At 40.1% G+C, this 19,745-nt stretch overlaps 1 long non-coding RNA gene across 1 annotated transcript in view; it reads right to left on the reverse strand.

The window, feature by feature from the left end:
* Positions 1-5,988, reverse strand: part of LOC131995867 (uncharacterized) — a 51,266-nt gene extending 45,278 nt beyond the window's left edge. The window contains exons 1-2 of the long non-coding RNA XR_009397660.1: positions 5,932-5,988; positions 5,682-5,862 (exon numbers count right to left, since the gene is read on the reverse strand). This is a non-coding gene — a long non-coding RNA (uncharacterized LOC131995867). The remainder of the gene's footprint in view (positions 1-5,681; positions 5,863-5,931) is intronic.
* Between the last annotated feature and the right edge of the window lie 13,757 nt (positions 5,989-19,745).

Genomic DNA, 19,745 nt, shown 5'->3' on the forward strand with positions numbered 1-19,745 from the left:
CCTTCGACATCCTCCGTCAATTTGGCCCAGATCGGTCCAGATTTGCATATAGCTGCCATATAGACCGATCTCTCGATTTAAGGTTTAGGGCCCATAAAAGAGGCATTTATTGTTCGATTTCGCCGAAATTTGGGACAGTTTTTGTGTTAGGCTTTTCGACATGTTTATGCAACTTGGCCCAAATCGGTCCAGATTTCGATATAACTGCCATATAGACAGATATCTCGATTTAAAGTCTTGGCCCCATAAAAGGCGCATTTATAATCCGATTTCACTAAAATTTGACACAGTGACGTATGTTCGGCTTTTCGACATCCGTGTCGTATATAGTTCAGATCGGTATGAGGTATATGAGTATAAGGTATGAAATTTTCACCGAATTTTGATGAAAGGTGGTTTACATATATACCCGAGGTGGTGGGTATCCAAAGTTCGGCCCGGCCGAACTTAACGCCTTTTTACTTGTTATGTTGAAATCTGGTGCTACTAACTACCATGTTTTTTGCCGCGGCGAAATCTATCAGCCTCAACCCATTGCTGGACGTTATCTCGTGGAGGCTAAACTTTCCGACTGTTGGACCAAAAAGGTCTTCCTTCGCTATCTTCGCATTAAAATCTCCCAGAACGATTTTAATATCATGGGCGGGGCAGCGGTCATATTCTCTCTCTTGGCGCTCGTAGAAAATATCCTTGGTCTCCTCGTCTTTGTCTTCCGTCGGGGCATGGCCACAAAAAAGGCTGATGTTAAAGAATTTGGCTTTTACGCGGCTTGTGGCTATTCTCTCATCCGCCGTAGTAAAGCTGGTGACAAGGTGTTTCAGTCTCTGACTAACCACAAATCCACAGCAAAATTCATGCCTCGTGTTATGGCCGGGTTACTGGCCCAGCGCCCCAACCGCATGGGTTTTGTGGGATTGTACATGTATCCCTCGTTGTGGCGAGCCACTTGCTCCTAGATCCGACGCTCGCCTCCAGCCGCCCCTAACCTGGAAACGGACGCTGATGTTGGCCATTGGTTATTTGAAGGAGCCAATAACTCGCCTTGTCATCTCGAGTATCATTGGCACTCAGTATTTAGTTAAGAGCCAGTGCCACCTGACTCCTCACTGAGACTCTCCTCTCGAAAATCGCTGACTGTCCGCGGCCGCATTTGCAGCTACTCCGCTTAAAAAAGGAGCTTTCCACCGTCCGCAACTTGTGAACGCGCCCGGTAGCTTTCAGCTAAGCTTCCCGTGATAACGATGGACACCACACAAGTAGGAGCTCAAAGTTCCAGCCTGTGTGGTGCTCATAGTTATCCCGTATCGGCCGGGCAGATGTGGATATAGCTCCCATATAAATCTATCTCCCGATTTGACTTCTTGAGCACTTAGAAGCCCCAATTTTTATCCAATTTGGCTGCAATTTTGCACATATTGTTCTATTGTGGTTTCCAACAACTGTGCCAAGTACGGTTTAAATCGGTCTATAACCTCATATAGCTCCCATATAAACCGATCTCCCGATTTGACTTCTTGAGCCCCTGGATGCCACAATTTTTTTCTGATTTGACTGAAATTTTGCATGTGGTGTTATTTTATGACTTGCAACAACCGTGCTAAGTTCCGTCCAAATCGGCCAAGAACCTGATATAGCTCCCATATAAACCGATCTCCGATTTGACTTCTTTAGATCGTACAAGCCGCAATTTTTGTTCGATTTGGCTGAAATTTTGCAGACAGTGTTCTGTTATTACTTCCAACAACTTTACAAAGTTCGGTCCAAATCTGTTAAAACTTAATATAGTTACCATATAAACCGATATCCCAATTTGACTTCTTGAGCCCCTGGATACCACAATTTTTTTCTGATTTGGCTGAAATTTTGCAGTTAGTAATCTTTCATGACTTGCAACAACCGTGCTATTTTCCGTCCAAATTGGCCAAGAACCTGATATAAACCGATCTCCCGATTTGACTTCATGAGCCCCTGGAAGCCGTCATTTTTATCCGATTTGGCTGAGCGTCATAACAGCACATAGTGTTCTGTTATGACTCTCAATAACTGTGCTAAGTACGGTCCGAATCGGTCTATAACCAGATATAGCTCCCATATTTTAGCAGAATACATGGTGGTGGGTTCCCAAGATATGGCCCGGCTGAACTTAGCACGTTTTTACTTGTTCTTCCCAAGTTCACTATGACTGGGTGGTCGTACGTTACGGCACACATTAGGAACATGCCTTTAGAAACACCACTTTTAGGCACTCCGTAACAAGATCTACTGCAGATTCCATAGATCTGGTGTTCAACATAGGCCCCCAGTGAACTCTAGATACTTCAAATATGTTCTGATCTACTCCCAGTTGGTATTTCTCAAAATTTCTGCCTTCTTCTACCTATTTCATGCTCAACCTAGAAACATCTTGAAGTGGGCCGAAAAGTACCACGGATTTGAGACTTAAGCTGAATCACTGTTGGTCATTGGCGTTACATACAAAATTTGTTCCCTTATCTGGTTTTAGACTTTGGCGTATTCCTCATGTTGTCGAGGGTCACCATAGCTCAGAAGTTAGCACGCCTGGAAACAGATCCCAGCGAGAAGGTCAACAGAAAATTTCAGCGGTGGTCATCCCCTCCTAGTGGTGACACTTGTGAGACATTTTTCTGAGGTTATCAGCCGTGTAAACTTCTTTGCTAAATAATGTCGTTCTGTAAACAGCCGTTCTGACTCGGCAATGAGCTTAAAACTTGTATCGGACAGCACTCATTGATTTGAGAGAAGTATCCCCGCGATTCCTACTGAAATGTTCATGGGCAAATTTGCAATTTTGCTTGTTTCAGACAACCATATATGTGGACAAAATTTTATCAAAATTGACCCACCTCTGTTGTTTGCATCCCAAATTGATTTGTGCAGAATTCACAAAAAAAGTAGATTTTCCCCTTGGTTTCGCTGCTCCCGGGTTTAATGTCAAATTGCAACTCTTTTCCCAATACGTACCTATCATTTAAGTCCCATATGTATCCTTTCGAAGGCTTTAGGACTGGGATTTTTTTATAAAATAAATTTAAAACATAACATTTGCTAAATCAACTTAAAACTTGCCTTGGTAATGTTAATAATAACCTCATCCCTTTTCTGACTCTCTATAAGATTACCACATTCTTTGTTTGTTCCATCACATTGTCAGTTTGTGTCAAACAAAAACGAGACAAGTAATGCTTCTTAGGTTTTAGTAGACAAAATGTATACCGCAATCGCCTTAAATGATATACATAATGAAGAATTTTTATGTCTAATTAAAAACTCACATCCCAAAACTATGCTAAAAATATTAAACAAAATGGCTCCTAGAAGTATGCTAAACACATGCTTACCATTACACTGAGAGTGTAGCATTATGATGAGACCTTAACCACAAGAAGAGAACACAAATTTAATTACGCCATGATGATGACTAAGACTATATAGAGACAGACTAGCTATCATATACTCATATACATAAAACAATCCTATTACTCACCATAACAAACAAATCTCTGATTATGGCCGAAATAAACATTGGCATTACCAAGAAACACGACAACTATTAACGTGAAAATGATTATGACGTTGCTGCTGTGCAAAATGGAAAACCTAACAACAACAACAAACAAAAAACACCAACGACACTTGTAACATTTTTAATGATTGTCATATTTTACAAATTATTTGGGACGTCTACAGCAACCATTGGCAACAAAACTCCCCCGCCGCGAATTGCGAGATAGATGTGCAATGAAATTTAATTCAATTTTTTTGTAGCCTGATATGCTCAACGCGGGTGAGGCGAAAATAAATGCGACTTTAACCACCCACCATTAACCACCACCCTTGGGCTGGCAATACAAACACCCACCAGACAAACATTTTCCGCCTTGAAGTTTTCCACAAGCCAACAACACACATATGGTTGAATTTTTACAACTAAAATAAACAGCAAGTAATGAAGCCCGAAAGGAGACAACGCCAGCGACCAAAGTCATAAAAAAGACAAACATGTTTCGGGGAGTCTGAGACTAAGGCTGAATTTGAATCTGAGTCTGGGTCGGGGAGTTTGACGGAAACGCACAAATAAGGCCAAAAAGGCATGCATAAACAATAAAATCATAGATCCACTGGGATGAATAAACAGAAAATGCCATTCAGTCAAGTCGTGTGAGGAATATGCTACGCCGAAAATATGAAAGAAGGTATTGAATATTTTAAGACATGCCTTAGCAAAACTTGGTCTTATGAAATTTGAAAGATACTAGGAAATTATTTTGGTCATGTCAAGGATTTCCCAATATTTACAGTCAGTCTTGTTCCCTTTTGGAAGTTTACATTTTTGTTAGAATTCAGAAATTTCATTTTCGAAATTTTTTAGAATATTTCCAACGATTGGAAAAATTTAATATACCACTTCTCTTGATGGGCTGTATTTGACACAAAACATAAGCCTATCTTAAGGCGCAAGTAATATCTGCATTGCCTTCAAAACACTTGATTGAGAGAAGTTGGCTATGCACAGTGGTATAAAATAGATAAACATTTTTATATCCACCACCAAAGGGTAAGGCGCAAGTAATATCTGCTTTGCCTTCAAAACACTTGATTGAGAGAAGTTGGCTATGCACAGTGGTATAAAATAGATAAACATTTTTATACCCACCACCATAGGGTGGAGTGTACCCATCTAATCATTCCGTTTCTAACATCTCGAAATATTGATCTGCGACCCTTTGAAGGAAATATATTCTTGATCGTATTGCCATTATATGTCGATCTATCCATGTCTCTCTGTCGAAATCACGATATCGGTCTAACACGTAAAGCCAGCCGCCTGACATTTTACACACATATTTCTAATTGATGTAGGCCGTTGGGTACTACAAATGGGTCATATCGGTTAAGATTTGGATAAGCTCCCATGAAGCCGATCTCTGGAAATGAGATCCCCTGAACAATTGGGTGTGGATTCTAACCCACTTTTTCTTCGCTAGGCTGCGAGAGGTCTTCTGCCACTACCGTCTTCGATTTTAAATAACACAGCCTGGGATAAGTGGAACGCCATACATTTTGTACTAACCAAACTTGTCATTGAGACTTGCTCAACACCCACTACAAAAAAAGGTTCCGTTGTTTCCTTATCCTTATATAATAGGAGGCCATTTCTCACAATTCAGCCCTTGCGGTCCGTTGCAAACTTACTCATCTTTTGATGAAAACGGTTGCTCTTTCTCATCAAGTCAAACTTTATGCCGTCTTAGGCAGTGAGAATACGTCTAACGAGCTCTTTTAAGTTAACAATACATAATGCTGTTTAGGTTATAGAGCGACTCCACACCTTTATCCGCGACATCCTCTTTCTCACCAGGTCGAGCTTTACGCCATCCTGGGAAGTGGGGATCAAGACTGCGGAGTCTGACATAAATTCGGAGTCTGGTTCGAAGTTAAGCAAGCTTGCTCAGTCTCCAAACCAGACTCCGCCTAAATACTCCGTCTTCAAAAACTTCAAAACCTCTATATCGGTCGACTCTGTAGCACTGTCTAGTGTCAATATATTCTGCCACTACACACGCTGCTCCAAATTGGCATGGGTCAATCCGCTAGTATTAAAATACTACCTGTCCAACATCTGCTTGTTAATCATATTTGAATATCTGGTGGAATCTTACCCAATTCACTGCTGATATCGACATGATTCCTGTCTGGATTGATGTTAAAAAGCGGTTCCCCACCTTTCTCAGCAATCATCAGCCGAGAGGGTTTTGGCGTCTTCTTGGGATCCACTTTCGTTTCTAAAGATTAAGAGGTCGCAATCGCTTCCTATGTACTCTTCCGACTTTGGCTCTCTCCCTGAAAGTAGGAACTTCTTTTTCGGAGGTTTCGCAGACATATGCTCCTCAGGAGACCTGATTTTCTTACCAGCTAACGCAGATATCGTTGCTATATATTGATACAAAGAATTCAGTCTTGTCTTTATTGAAATTAAATATGGAATGAATATGACAATAAGTTTACAGAAAGCAAATGTATGTAGTTTTATAAATAATTTTTTGGTGTACAGTAATAATTACAACATGCCTCCTCAACATAATTGATTTTATAACTACAATCATTTCAAACATTTTAAAAAATTAAATTCGTAACTATTAAAGTTAATGCCAATATTGTTTGAACAAAAATAATGTTTAGGCTTTGGCACAGGTTTCGTGAAACCACCATTTTGTCTGTTGATAAATATTGTAGTTCAACAAGTCCTCGTTTAACAATATCCTTTATGAAATGGTATTTATAATGAATGTGTTTGGTTCTTGAATGATGAGCTTCAAACTTAGCCATTTGTTGTGCACTTTGAGAATCTGTGTATATAGTGATCGGTTCTTCTTTTGAAAATCCTAGTTCTTCAAGGATATAGTTTAAATATGATGCTTCTTTTGCGGATTCTGTTAGAGCAATATACTTTGCTTCAGCACTAGAAGTCGCAACAACTTTTTGTTTTTTAGATTCCCAGGATACTACACTATTTGCCAACACAAAACAAAATCCAGATTGAGATTTTCGATTATTCACGTCTTGAGCCCAACTGGCATCACAAAATCCGATAATAGGTTTTGAGGTCTTTTTGTACGTTATAACTGCGTTGCTTGTGGTACTGAGATATTTTAGTACTTAAAAAGCAGCGTTTAAATGTTGCTTCCGTGGATTTTTGGAAAATTGTGATAACATGCTAACAGCACACGCTATATCTGGCCTACTGTGGAGGGATATGTAAAGCAAATATCCAATCAATTCCTGATATGCTTTCTCGTCCACTTTTTCTGTATTATTCCGTCCGGTTTAATTTTTGATTTAAACACCCATTTACATCCCACTGGTGTTCGCCCTTCTGGTAAATCGGTTAAATACCAAGTATTATTTTTCATTAACGACGAATATTCGTCTTGCATTGCTTTATACCATTGTTCTGCTTCATTCGAAGTCACCGCTTCATGTACTGACTTGGGGTCCATTAAATTTTCAAAAACATTTTTGGAAGATTAATTTTTATTTCTAAAAGCCCAGGATCTCAGCCTTTCTCTAATTGACTCACCCTGTACAGTGGGTTGCACAGAGATATTTGGTAATCCAACAGCATTTTCTGCTTCTAAACCACTTATAGAGTCAACAAAATCATCTTCACAATCCAACATCTCATTATTTTGCCCTCTTCCGGATTCATTAATGGTATTGTCCTGAATTTCCGAATTACCAACGTCATCCGTTGTTCTTGCTTCTACATTGTTGGGTTTCGCACATTGAAATTCGTAAAACATTTGATCATCTGTGTTATCTTGGGGTTTATACAATTCGTCCTCAATAAATCTAACGTCTCTACTCTTTATGACAGTTTTTGTTCCGGGTTTCCACAATCTATAAGCCTTTGACTCATTTGAATATCCGACTAGTATATATTCAGCGCTTCTGGCATCAAATTTAGACTTATTTTTCTTATTAAGCGCATATACTTTGCATCCAATCTGTCGCAAATGCTTCACACTCGGTTTTGCTCCTGACCACAATTCTTCAGGTGTTTTTGTATTATTTAAATTCGTAGGACATCTATTTCTAATAAAAACAGCAGCACTTATCATTTCTGCCCATAAACTAACTGGAAGATTTGCTTCTAGCATGTAGCATCGACCCATTTCCACTAAAGTCCGATTCATGCGTTCTGCAACTCCGTTTTGTTGCGGCGTATATTCAGCAGAAAGTTGCCTTTTTATCTTATTATCCTTCAAAAACTTTGAGAAATCAGTGCTTACCAATTCTTTAGCATTGTCACTACGCAATGTCTTAATTTTCTTGCTAGTTTCATTTTCAGCTATCAATTTGAATTCTTTAAACTTTTCCAAATATTGATCCTTACGTTTCAAAAAATAAACATACGTTTTACGTGAAAAATCATCAATAAACGTTGCAAAATAGTAACTTCCACCCATCGACTCACATTTCATGGGACCACAGAGATCTGTATGAACTAACTGCAAAATTTCTGTTGATGATTTTTCGTTCTTATGTGGAAAAGGAGTTCTACTTTGTTTACCACGAATGCAAGTTGTACACCCTATATTCGCATTCCTTATAAAGGGTGATTTTTTTGAGGTTAGGATTTTCATGCATTAGTATTTGACAGATCACGTGGGATTTCAGACATGGTGTCAAAGAGAAAGATGCTCAGTATGCTTTGACATTTCATCATGAATAGACTTACTAACGAGCAACGCTTGCAAATCATTGAATTTTATTACCAAAATCAGTGTTCGGTTCGAAATGTGTTCATTCACCGTTCAGCGATGAGGCTCATTTCTGGTTGAATGGCTACGTAAATAAGCAAAATTGCCGCATTTGGAGTGAAGAGCAACCAGAAGCCGTTCAAGAACTGCCCATGCATCCCGAAAAATGCACTGTTTGGTGTGGTTTGTACGCTGGTGGAATCATTGGACCGTATTTTTTCAAAGATGCTGTTGGACGCAACATTACGGTGAATGAACACATTTCGAACCGAACACTGATTTTGGTAATAAAATTCAATGATTTGCAAGCGTTGCTCGTTAGTAAGTCTATTCATGATGAAATGTCAAAGCATACTGAGCATCTTTCTCTTTGACACCATGTCTGAAATCCCACGTGATCTGTCAAATACTAATGCATGAAAATCCTAACCTCAAAAAAATCACCCTTTATTTGGCAACCCGACGACCATTTCATAAGACGACAATTTAATTAAATCTTTAGCATTTAAATGTCCAAAACACCCATGCCATAATTTAAAGTCTTTTTCTCCGGATGCTTGCACTGATTTAGTTACCTCGCTACTCATGCGAACTACATAAATGTTATTTCGCTTATAACCTTCTGCCAAAATGTTCTCATTTCTGCAAATTATCGCTTTCGAGCCTTTCATCCAACAGCCTAAGTCAGTTGCTTTACTTGTTGATATAAGACTATGTTTCAATTCCGGGACAAATAGTGCGTTTTCTAAGTAAATTGATTTACTACGACCATTAACTGTGACGGAAATTCCGACTTTCCCTTTGCCCTTTATATCAATCTCCGTATCATCTGCTAACTTGACTGTCTCTCTATAACTTAAGTCAATTTTGACAAATAACGATTCTTGATTGCACATGTGAGAGGATGCCCCGCTATCTATTATCCAATCGTGACAAGATATTGCAGAAAAAACGTTTTCTGTGGCTCCAAAATTATTTGCATCTTCTTCAAATCGTTCATTTGATGGCTTCTCAACGGATAAATTTGTTCTACAGTCTTTGACCTTATGTCCCTTTTTCTTACAACGATAACATTTAATAACATTCTTAAACATACCTTCTTCTCCATTTCTTTTATTGCTAGAGGATCCATACTGCTTCTTTTTTCCATAATGATTTACCTTCATTGCAGAATCTTGATTTGTTTCATCCTTATCCCCGATTTCAAGCAGCCTTGATTTCAAAACGGAAATTTTTGGAAATTCATTCGCTGTATCCACTGCAGCTTTAATCGCCGAAAACTTTTCTGGTAACGCATCAACCAAAACAACCGCCAGCAAATCTTCATCAAGTTCGACACCCATTTCAATAATTGAAGATACACAAATGTCAAATTCTATTATGAATTCTGACACATTTTGGTTATCTGACATTTTGAAATTCAAAAGTTTTCTATAACATTCGATTTTCTTTCTTGTTGATTTGCGGTCAAATGTATCTTGCAAATAGCTCCACATTTCTTTCGATGTTTTGATGTTCCTTACCATGTTCACAATGTTCGGTTCCAAGCTCAGCAAAATTTCAGCCCTTGCATCCATGTCTCTCTCCTTGAAATTTTGGACTTTTCTTTCAAATTCTATCTTTTCATCATTCGTTGCAGTCGATGGCAGACCCTTGCTTTCTGGAGATTTTTCTATTCCCGAAGTGATGTTCAATAATCTGTTTTTGTGCAATATCGCTTCCATCTGCGTCTTCCATGTTGCAAAATTATTCCCGTTCAACAGCGGAATTCGACCATTGTACGTGGCCATGTTTTCTTCAATTTACCAAATCCTTAGACAAACGTTATTCCGAAAATAAATTTTTGCCAATACGCAGCAAAACAGCTAGCAGCAAAATCTCGTTACTCTGACACACAGGATAACTGGAATAACCAAACGCGAATCTCTTTTATCTTTTAGCAATTTCAAGTTATGAGTCTGGGCCCATAACCTATTGATACAAAGAATTCAGTCTTGTCTTTATTGAAGTTAAATATGGAATGAATATGACAATAAGTTTACAGAAAGCAAATGTATATAGTTTTATAAATAATTTGTTGGTGTACAGTAATAATTACAACACTATATCAGTCGTATTCCTAGGAGACTCCTACACTTTCCAGATTCCTCTGCGGCTACATCTTATTCAATTTCCTTTGATGTGCCCTGGATAGCTTCTTCGGTCTTGTTGTAAATGTATATTAGCTTACCTCTGCTATCGGCCTGCAGCCCTCGTCTTTCTATATAGCTGCGAAGATGGTTTATTTTACATTTCGACTTCTGCAGATGATGCTAAGGGGTTGCGATGATGATTTTAATGACATTGTTTTAGGGCTCTTGATCACGAATTTTTATCTCGCTTGTTTTCATTCCGCTCATGTTAAGTTAGTTTGAATTGGATGCCCACCATAGACGATTTCACTCGGGGTCAGTTTGGCCCACTGTGATACCCTAGAAAGAAAGAGAAGAGAAAGAAGATGTAAGACCACGGACAGTATTTAGAGGTTTCACATGAATAAAGAAACAGGAAAAATGGAGAACCAGAGTAGGGTGGTGAAACACCCTGCTCGGAAGCATCCCGCTCTGTCCACAAATCTCAGGAGACCTCCCTTGCAAACGTACCTCTACGTTCGCAAGATCAGAAAAGAATCGCAGAAGAACCGCCTTCCCAGAAAGAAAATGTTGCGTCCCTGCAGACCCCGACATGAACAGAGCAAGTGCTCGATACTCTTCTCCTCGTCCTCTTCATGACAACTCCTGCAGAAGTCATTGTGCGGTATTTCCATCAGCGCCGCCATGCGGCCTATGACACAATATCCGGTTATGACCCCTGTCAATGTGATCAGTGACCTCTTATCGAACGCCAGTTACTCCTTCGTCCTCCTCCTGTCGATGACAGGCTAGAGCGTCCTAGCGGTCCGGCAACCACCTGCTGAGATCCATTTCACCACTGACCCCAATCTGGCACCTCATCTACTATGTTCAGTGGCTCGATAAATAACACGTAGGCAAGACCGGTGACTGGTTTGACGGACTCCTAAAGCATTTGCCGCAGCTCATTCCTGGAATTCCTTCATGTCCGGAAACCTACATCAGGTTCACATCGTGGACCCATAGCCTATCCAGGGACTTCAAACTATACCCCTCGAACCAAAGGCCTTGAGCACCGCCATTCTGTCCACATAAATCCTATGAATCCTGAGGGCGTTAGATCCCTTACGGCTGCAGTAATGGCACAGACCGTGTATTCCCCGGTAGTCTCAAAGACATACCGAGGTTGAGTGCTTCGGAGTAGACCCCCAGTCCCTGACTTTAACTTGGAGACATCAGTGAAGATCGAGATCTCATCGCATCAATAGCATGTAGAGTGGAACTGTGGCCGCACATTTCCTCCGAGTTCCCTAAGCCTAAGCGCAAACTTGACGGCGCAGTTCTGAATATAGGCCTCTTTGGTCTGCATACCGCCTCCAAACCTGGCTGCGGGGCAGATCTCAGTGCACCTTCTCGAACTCTCTCATACGAGTCTTCTTATTCACGGTCCTCCACCATACCTGTGCCCCATAGGTCTGTACTGGTCTCACAATGGCCCTATACATGCCATAAATCATCCTGAGGGTTACTCCCAACTTCTTACTGAAAATACTCCTACAGGACTAAAAAGCGCACATTGCCTTACGGCTCTTTTCCTCTTCCAGGAATCGAGGACTATGCCTAGGTACTTTGATTCCTTCGACAGCTGCAGGTTGATCACGTCCAAGCACGGAGTCTGAACTCTGGTATCTTGTATCTGCGAGTGAAGAGCTCAACCCGTCTGTGGCATCCCATAGCGACAACCTACTCAGTGCCCTTTCATGATCTCGCTAATCGTCGACAGAAACCTGCCTTCAACCATGGGGTGGATTCCCATTCGGCCCAGTGCGGCGACTATTGATTCTATATCCACGTAATTGAAGGCCCCTCAAAATCAAAAAAAGGTGCCATAGTGTACTTGTGGTCCCACTGCTGGAGGGACGTCTCTACCTCTCGTACCACTTTGGGAAGGGAGGTATGCGTCGTGTGCCACACTTAAGTTCTCCGGCATCAGTCCCTCTCTCACTTCAGGTCTATCTGTCTTTCCAGTGTTTGGAGTAGAAACTATGACAGACTAATGGGTCCTCGTATTGCCGTGGTTTATTTTTCCCGCCTTGGAAATAAGGACCACCTTGACCTGCCTCCTGACCTCTGAACTCTGGTATCTTGTATCCGCGAGTGAAGAGCTTAACCCATTTGTGGCAACCCATAGCGACAACCTACTCAGTGCCCTTCCATGATCTCGCTAATCGTCTGCCGTCCTGCCTACGACCATAGGGTGGATCCCCGGTCGGCTCAATGCGGCGACTATTGATTCTATCTCCAAGTAATTGAAGGCCCCCTCAAAATCAAAAAAAGCTGCCATAGTGTACTTGTGCTCCCACTGCTGGAGGGACGTCTCTACCTTTCGTACCACTTTGTGAGGGAGGTATGCATCGTGTGTTCTCCGGCATCAGTCCCTCTCTAACTTCAGGTCTATCAGTCTTTCCAGTGTTTGGAGTAGAAACTATGACAGACTAATGGGTCCTCATATTGCCGTGGTTTATTTTTCCCGTCTTGGAAATAAGGGCCTCCTTGACCTCCCTCCATACCTTTGGTATACAGGACCATGCCAGACTCGCCCGGTAAACCCGTTCTACCCAGGGCAGGACGACTCCAAAGAACTCCTGCAGCAGTGCCAAAATAATACCGGGAGGTCCAGCCAGTTTTAATGGCCGAAATATTCCGGCTGGCCACATTATCTTCCATGGTAGAATGACCCCAAAGGACTCTCGCAGCAGCGCTGGGATGATCTTGTCTGGTACGGCCGATTTAAACGGCTGGAATGTCAGAATCACCCACACTATCTTCTCCTCGTCAACGATATAATCGATAATATATTCCATTGATTCTGCCCTTGTGAACATTACGATGTTCTGATGGTCGTCCTCTTTCCAAGATTAGCTAACATTTAATGTAGTAAAACCCACTGTGCCACATTGTTAACGCACGTGAATGCAACAGATATAAATCACATAATTTTACACACCTTAGGGAATTTTCCTTTTCTATAACTTCAGCATCTATACTACATTGGCCTGCCTCCCTCCCTCTTATCTTGAACAAGGGCACATATGCGATTGTGAGAGAATAAAGCAACCAATGGACCCATATAAAGGCAAAAACCAACAAATTTTTATGGAAATGTAAAAAAAGGCAGACAAAAGCTTAAGCAAAAGCAAACAACATTGGAAAACAACAGTCATTTTGGAGACAAAGGGATTTTTTCAAGGAGTAATAGCCTGCTATGGTGTCTACAGAGTTTGAGGTTGTGTTTTTTTATACACAACCAACGAACAAACCACCCCTAACATGGCACTTCCGCTTCCGTTGATATCTTTACACATACATACGTGGCAAAACCTTCTCCGCTATGGTGTTGGGTTTATATATTTCGATTTTTTTTTTTCTTTTGTTTTGAATGCATTAACTAAAGTTGATGGTGATGCTTCTGGTAGTTGGAGTTTGCTAAGCCTCAATATCAATTTTTATTTGGGATGCCATAGAATTTCTTGCCAATGTGTGCTTAAACAGGAAAAGAAGCCATACTAGATAGAACTCGGCACATCAACGAAAAACAAAGGTAATGGCAACAGTAACGACAACGACAACGGCAACGACTACGACATGGGCAAAGGTAGTTATTACGGTGGTGGTGGCAATGGTGTTATTGACATTTGCCAGGGCTTTCGAGGGTGAAGGCAGGATTTACTTTTTACCATGTCATCAATAACACTAAAAATCTACATTTAAGCCATTCCTGTCGTTTTTTGGGATATGTCTTTACCTTCGTTTATGCTGCCTCAGTCATCCGTCTTTGGACACCGTTTGTTTTTATTAAAATTAAAACACATCCTTAGTTTTGTCACATCTGCCTGAGGGCGGAGGCGGTTTTTGGGATTGCGCTGAGTTCTTTTTTTCTTCATATGCCAGCTAAACCCTTGGGAGCAACTATTTTCAATACATATTCACTCGTACAACAACATTTTGTTTTGTGATACTCAATTTTATTTATTACTCCATATCCATTTGCTTATATTTATAGTCGATGTTATTGGTTTTTGACAGTGCTGTGTGCAGAAATTAGTAAAAGTTCGAATGTGACCGTATAATGATTTATTTGCCATGGAAGGATTGTAAATAACCATATGGAAAGCCCTAAAAGTATGCAATAATTTTGATATCGATTTTGATGATCCCTAGAATATGCTTCAATATTTATCGATATATTTTTGGTTGTAATGCCCTAAGGTATGCTAAATATTCTGTAAAATAGAGTTATTTTAGTATTAAAGGAATAAATGTTACTTTAGGTTTTCAAAGAACATCCATCAGGTCCTACAGGAAGTAGACATTGACTAAAAAATGGAATATAGTCTTGCATAAATCTTGTCTCTAGTAAACATAAAAACATTAAACAGCTATTTTTTAGAGGAAGTACAAGATTTATATTGAATATAACTCATTCCCATTTCCCCTAAGTAAGGATTCCATCTTAATAGCAATAATGTTTGGCGGAAACTTAATTTATAATACTATACCTACCACCATAGGATGGGGGTATACTAATCTAGTTATTCCGTTCGTAATACCTCGAAATATTGATCTAGAACCCCATGAAGTATAGATATTCTTGATCTTCTCGAAATTCTGATTCGATCCAGCCATGTTCATCCGTCCGACCGTCTGTCTAAATCACGATAGCGGTCGAACGCGTGGAGCTAGCCGCTTTAAATTTTGCACAGATGCTTAATATTGATGTAGGTCGTTGAGGATTGCAAATGGTCCATATCGGTTCAGATTTAGATATAGCTCCCATATAAACCGATCTACAGATTTAACATCTTGAGCCCGCAGTTTTTTTTTCCGATTTGGCTGAAATTTTGCATGCGGTGTTCTGTTATGACTTTCAACAACTGTGTTTTCTATGGTCCAAATCGGTCTATAACCTGATATATTGTAGCTGCTTTATAAACCGATCTCCTGATTTGGCTTTTGGAGCCCTTACAAGCCGCAATTTTTGTCCTATTTGGCTGCAATTATGCATGCCGTGTTCTGTTACAACTTTCAAACACTATGCCAAGTACGGTCCAAACAGTCTATAACCTGATATAGCTCTCATGTAAACCGGTGTGTCGATCATCATTGTTGGGTTCATAAAAGCTCTAATTTTTTATTTCATTGGTATGTAGAATAAAATTATGCCCTTTAACTAAATTTATTTCGCAGAAATTTGTAGCAGTATCCATGGTGGTGGGTTCCCCAACATTCGACTCGGCCGAACTTAGCATGCTTTTACGTGTTTTTGTTAGATTTATACTCTGCTTTTAAATACCTTTCATTTGATACCCATATTGCACAAAGCGGTAAAAGTGTCCTGTTGGGTGGTGGTTTTGGGGGTGGGGGACCCTCCGACATATAGGGTGACATTTTAATGCCAGGTTCGAACTCTAATTCTAAATACCTTCCATTTGCTACCCATATTGTCCCAATCGATAAACATGACCGTTCGGGCGGGTTTTGGGATGGGGCGTTCCCCCAGGTTTTATGACATTAACATTTTATACCAATTTCGTATTTTTGGGGTAACGTAAAATGGCATACAAAATATCGCTTAAATCGGTGCAACCATCTCCGACATCTGGCGTTTTTGAAAATTGGAATATGGGAGAGGGTTCGCCTCCCATTCAGATATCAAAAAATGTAGCACCCTATTTTCACCGGGGGCTCAAACTCTCCATCTGCGAAAATATCGTGAAAATCGGTTTAGCCGTTTTTGAGTCTATACGGAACAGACAAACAAATAAATAAACAAACAAACAAAGCGCAACAATTTAACTTCTATACCCACCACCATAGGATGGTGTCATTCCGTTTGCAACACATCGAAAGATTCATTTCCGATCCAATAAAGTATATATATATTCTTGATTGTCGTAAAAATCTAAAACGATTTAGCCATGTCCGTCCGTCTGTCTGTTGAAATCACTCTACAGTCTTTACAAATAGAGATGAGCTGAATCTTTACACAGATTATTTTTGTAACCATTGGCAAGTTTAGTTCAAAGATTGGCTATATCGGACTATATGTAGACAAAGCCCCCATATAGACCGATCCGAAATTTTAGGGTCTTAGGCCCTTTGACGCCACATTTATTATCCGATTTTGCTGAAATTGGGACAGTGAGTTATGTTAGGCCCACCGACATCATTCGTCAATTTGACCCAGATCGGTCCAGATTTGGATATAGCTGCCATATAGACCGATCCTCCGATTAAGGGTCTTAGGCCCTTAAAAGCCACATTTGTTATCCGATTTTGCTGATATGTGGGACAGTGAGTTGTGTTAGGCCCTTCGTCAATTTGGCTCAGATCGGTCCAGATTTGGATATAGACGCCATATAGACCGATCCTCCTATTTTGGGTCTTAGGCCCATAAAAGCCACATTAATTATCCGAATTTGCTGAAATTTGGGACAGTGAGTTGTGTTGGGCCCACCGACATACTTCGTCAATTTGGCCCAGATCGGTCCACATTTGGATATAACTGCCATATAGACAAATCCTCCGATTTAGGGTCTTAGGCCCATAAAATCCACTTTTATTATCCGATTTTGCTGATATTTGGGACAGTGAGTTGTGTTAGGCCCTTCGACATCCTTCGTCAATTTGGCCCAGATCGCTCCACATTTGGATATAGCTGCCATATAGACCAATCCTCCGATTTAGGGTCTTAGGCCCATAAAATCCACATTTATTATCCGGTTTTGCTGATATTTGGGACAGTGAGTTGTGTTAGGCCCTTCGACATCCTTCGTCAATTTTGCTCAGATCGGTCCAGATTTGGATATAGCTGCCATATAGACCTATCTCTCGATTTAAGGTTTTTTGCCCATAAAAGGCGCATTTATTATCCGATGTCGCCGAAATTTGGGACAGTGAGATATATTTGGCCCTTCGACATCCTTCGTCAATTTGGCTCATATCGGTCCAGATTTGGATATAGCTGCCATATAGACCGATCCTCCGATTTAGGATTTTAGGCCTATAAAAGGCGCATTCATTGTCCGATATCACCGAAATTTGGGACATTGAGTTAGGTTAAACCCCCTTGACATAGTCCTGCATTATGGCGCAGATTGGTCAAGATTTGGATATAGCTGCCATATAAACCGATCTCTCGGTTATAGGTTTTGGGGACAGAAAAAGTGCATTTATTGTCCGATGTCGTCGCAATTTGGGAAAGTGAGTTGTGTTGGGCCCTTCGACATCCTTCTTCAATTTCACTCAGATCGATCAAGATTGGATATAGCTGCCATATAGACCGATATCTCGATTTAAAGTGTTGGCCCCAAAAAAGACGCATTTATAATCCGATTTCACTGAAATTTGGCACAATGACTTATGTTAGGCTTTTCGCCATCCATGTTGTATATGGTGCAGATCGGTTTATTTTTAGATATACTAGCTACTAAAAAGACCAATATTTTGTTATACACAATTGAACAATGCCTTGTACTTATTAGTATTTGGTCCAAATCGGATCATATTTCGATATAACTGCTATGGGACATAAGGTATGCAATTTTCATTGAATTTTGATGAAAGGTGGTTTACATATATACCCGAGGTGGTGGGTATCCAAAGTTCGGCCCGGCCGAACTTAACGCCTTTTTACTTGTTGTTACTTCGTTGTTAAACATTTCTTATGGCGAACTCACTTTTAAAATCAATTAACGCCTTATAGAAACCCATCACATTAAACTATATTGAATTTGCAAAAAACATATTTTTCAGTATATAAAAAATTCCCTTTATGAATTTTCAAGTCTCGTAATTACAGCTAATTATGTTGAGATGTTTTGTTCCCTTTTTATTTATTACACGAGTCTATATTGTTGTACTTCATTGAAATTTGGCGGATATTTTAAAATTCAATTAACTTTTTAGAATCCACTGCATTAAAAATTTCTTTTGAAGCCTTGGCGAGAAACAAGCAGCAAAAAGTTTAACCTCAAAGATGCATACCACCAACCAGCGGAAGCGGCTTATACACATACAGCGCCAAAAAGTCAATAATCCAAAACACACTTTCCTCAATCCTTACAAGGGTTGCCAACAAGGAAAATATTAGAATAGCAATGTTTTCTAAAAATATATCTTTCCAGCATTTGAAAATTGCCAAAGAAAAAATTTAGATTTTTTAAAGGATTTCCTTAACAATTTAAAATTTTTGCACCATTCTTCATAACCAAAGGAATATGGCAACTCTAAACCATATTTCCACCAACCAAGACCAGACAGCACGTGACAACTCCATAGGGGGGGCTTACCAAATGCAAAGCAAATACGACAGAAAATTATTATAAATTGCAGCAAACAAATGGAGTTTTGCCGCTGTGGGATGTAGGTTGTATCTTGGAGAACGGACAAAAAAAAACACAACCTGCAACTGAAACTAATAACTAAATTGACAGCAGTGCTTATGAAAACAAAATTAAAGACATGACTCTGGTCTGTTTGCAAAAGAGAAGCGGCAGCACCATTTTGTATTTGAGTTTAAAACGGATCAATGGTGGCACAGCTGCGGTAAAGGTTTAAAGGGATTTCTTGCTGCCACTATGCTGTGAAGCATAATGATTAGACCAGCTAGGGAATGCTTAAAGGATTTGGTCCCATAGTCCAGCATTGGAAAAATACCAAGAAGAATACAGAATACAGAAGCGCCATTGCTGCTGCCAACCATAACCCTCCTTCATTTCTTTAAGCTGCTTTTGAGTTGATTTTTATACCCTCCACCATAGGATGTGGATATATTCATTTTGTCATTCTGTTAGTAACACCTCGAAATATGCATCTAAGACCCCATAAAGTATATATATTCTTGATCGTCATGTAATTTTAAGTCGATCTAGCCATGTCCGTCCGTCTGTCTGTCCGTCCGTTCGTCCGTCCGCCTGTCTGTCGAAAGCACGCAAACTTTCGAAGGAGTAAAGCTAGCCGCTTGAAATTTTGCACAAATACTTTTTATTAGTGTAGGTCAGTTGGTGTTGTAAATGGCCCAAATCGATCCATGTTTTGATATAGCTGCCTTATAAACCGATCTTGGGTCTTGACTTCTTGAGCCTCTAGAGGGCGCAATTCTTATCCGATTGGAATGAAGTTTTGCACGTGGTGTTTTGGTATCACTTTCAACATCTGTGCTAAGTATGATTCAAATCGGTTCATAATCTGATATAGCTGTCATATAAACCGATCTTGGATCTTGACTTCTTGAGCCAATAGAGCGCGCAATTCTCATCCGATATGGCTGAAATTTTGCATGAGGTGTTTT

This window comes from Stomoxys calcitrans, chromosome 3, assembly GCF_963082655.1.
Source record: "Stomoxys calcitrans chromosome 3, idStoCalc2.1, whole genome shotgun sequence".
Lineage (NCBI taxonomy): Eukaryota > Metazoa > Arthropoda > Insecta > Diptera > Muscidae > Stomoxys > Stomoxys calcitrans.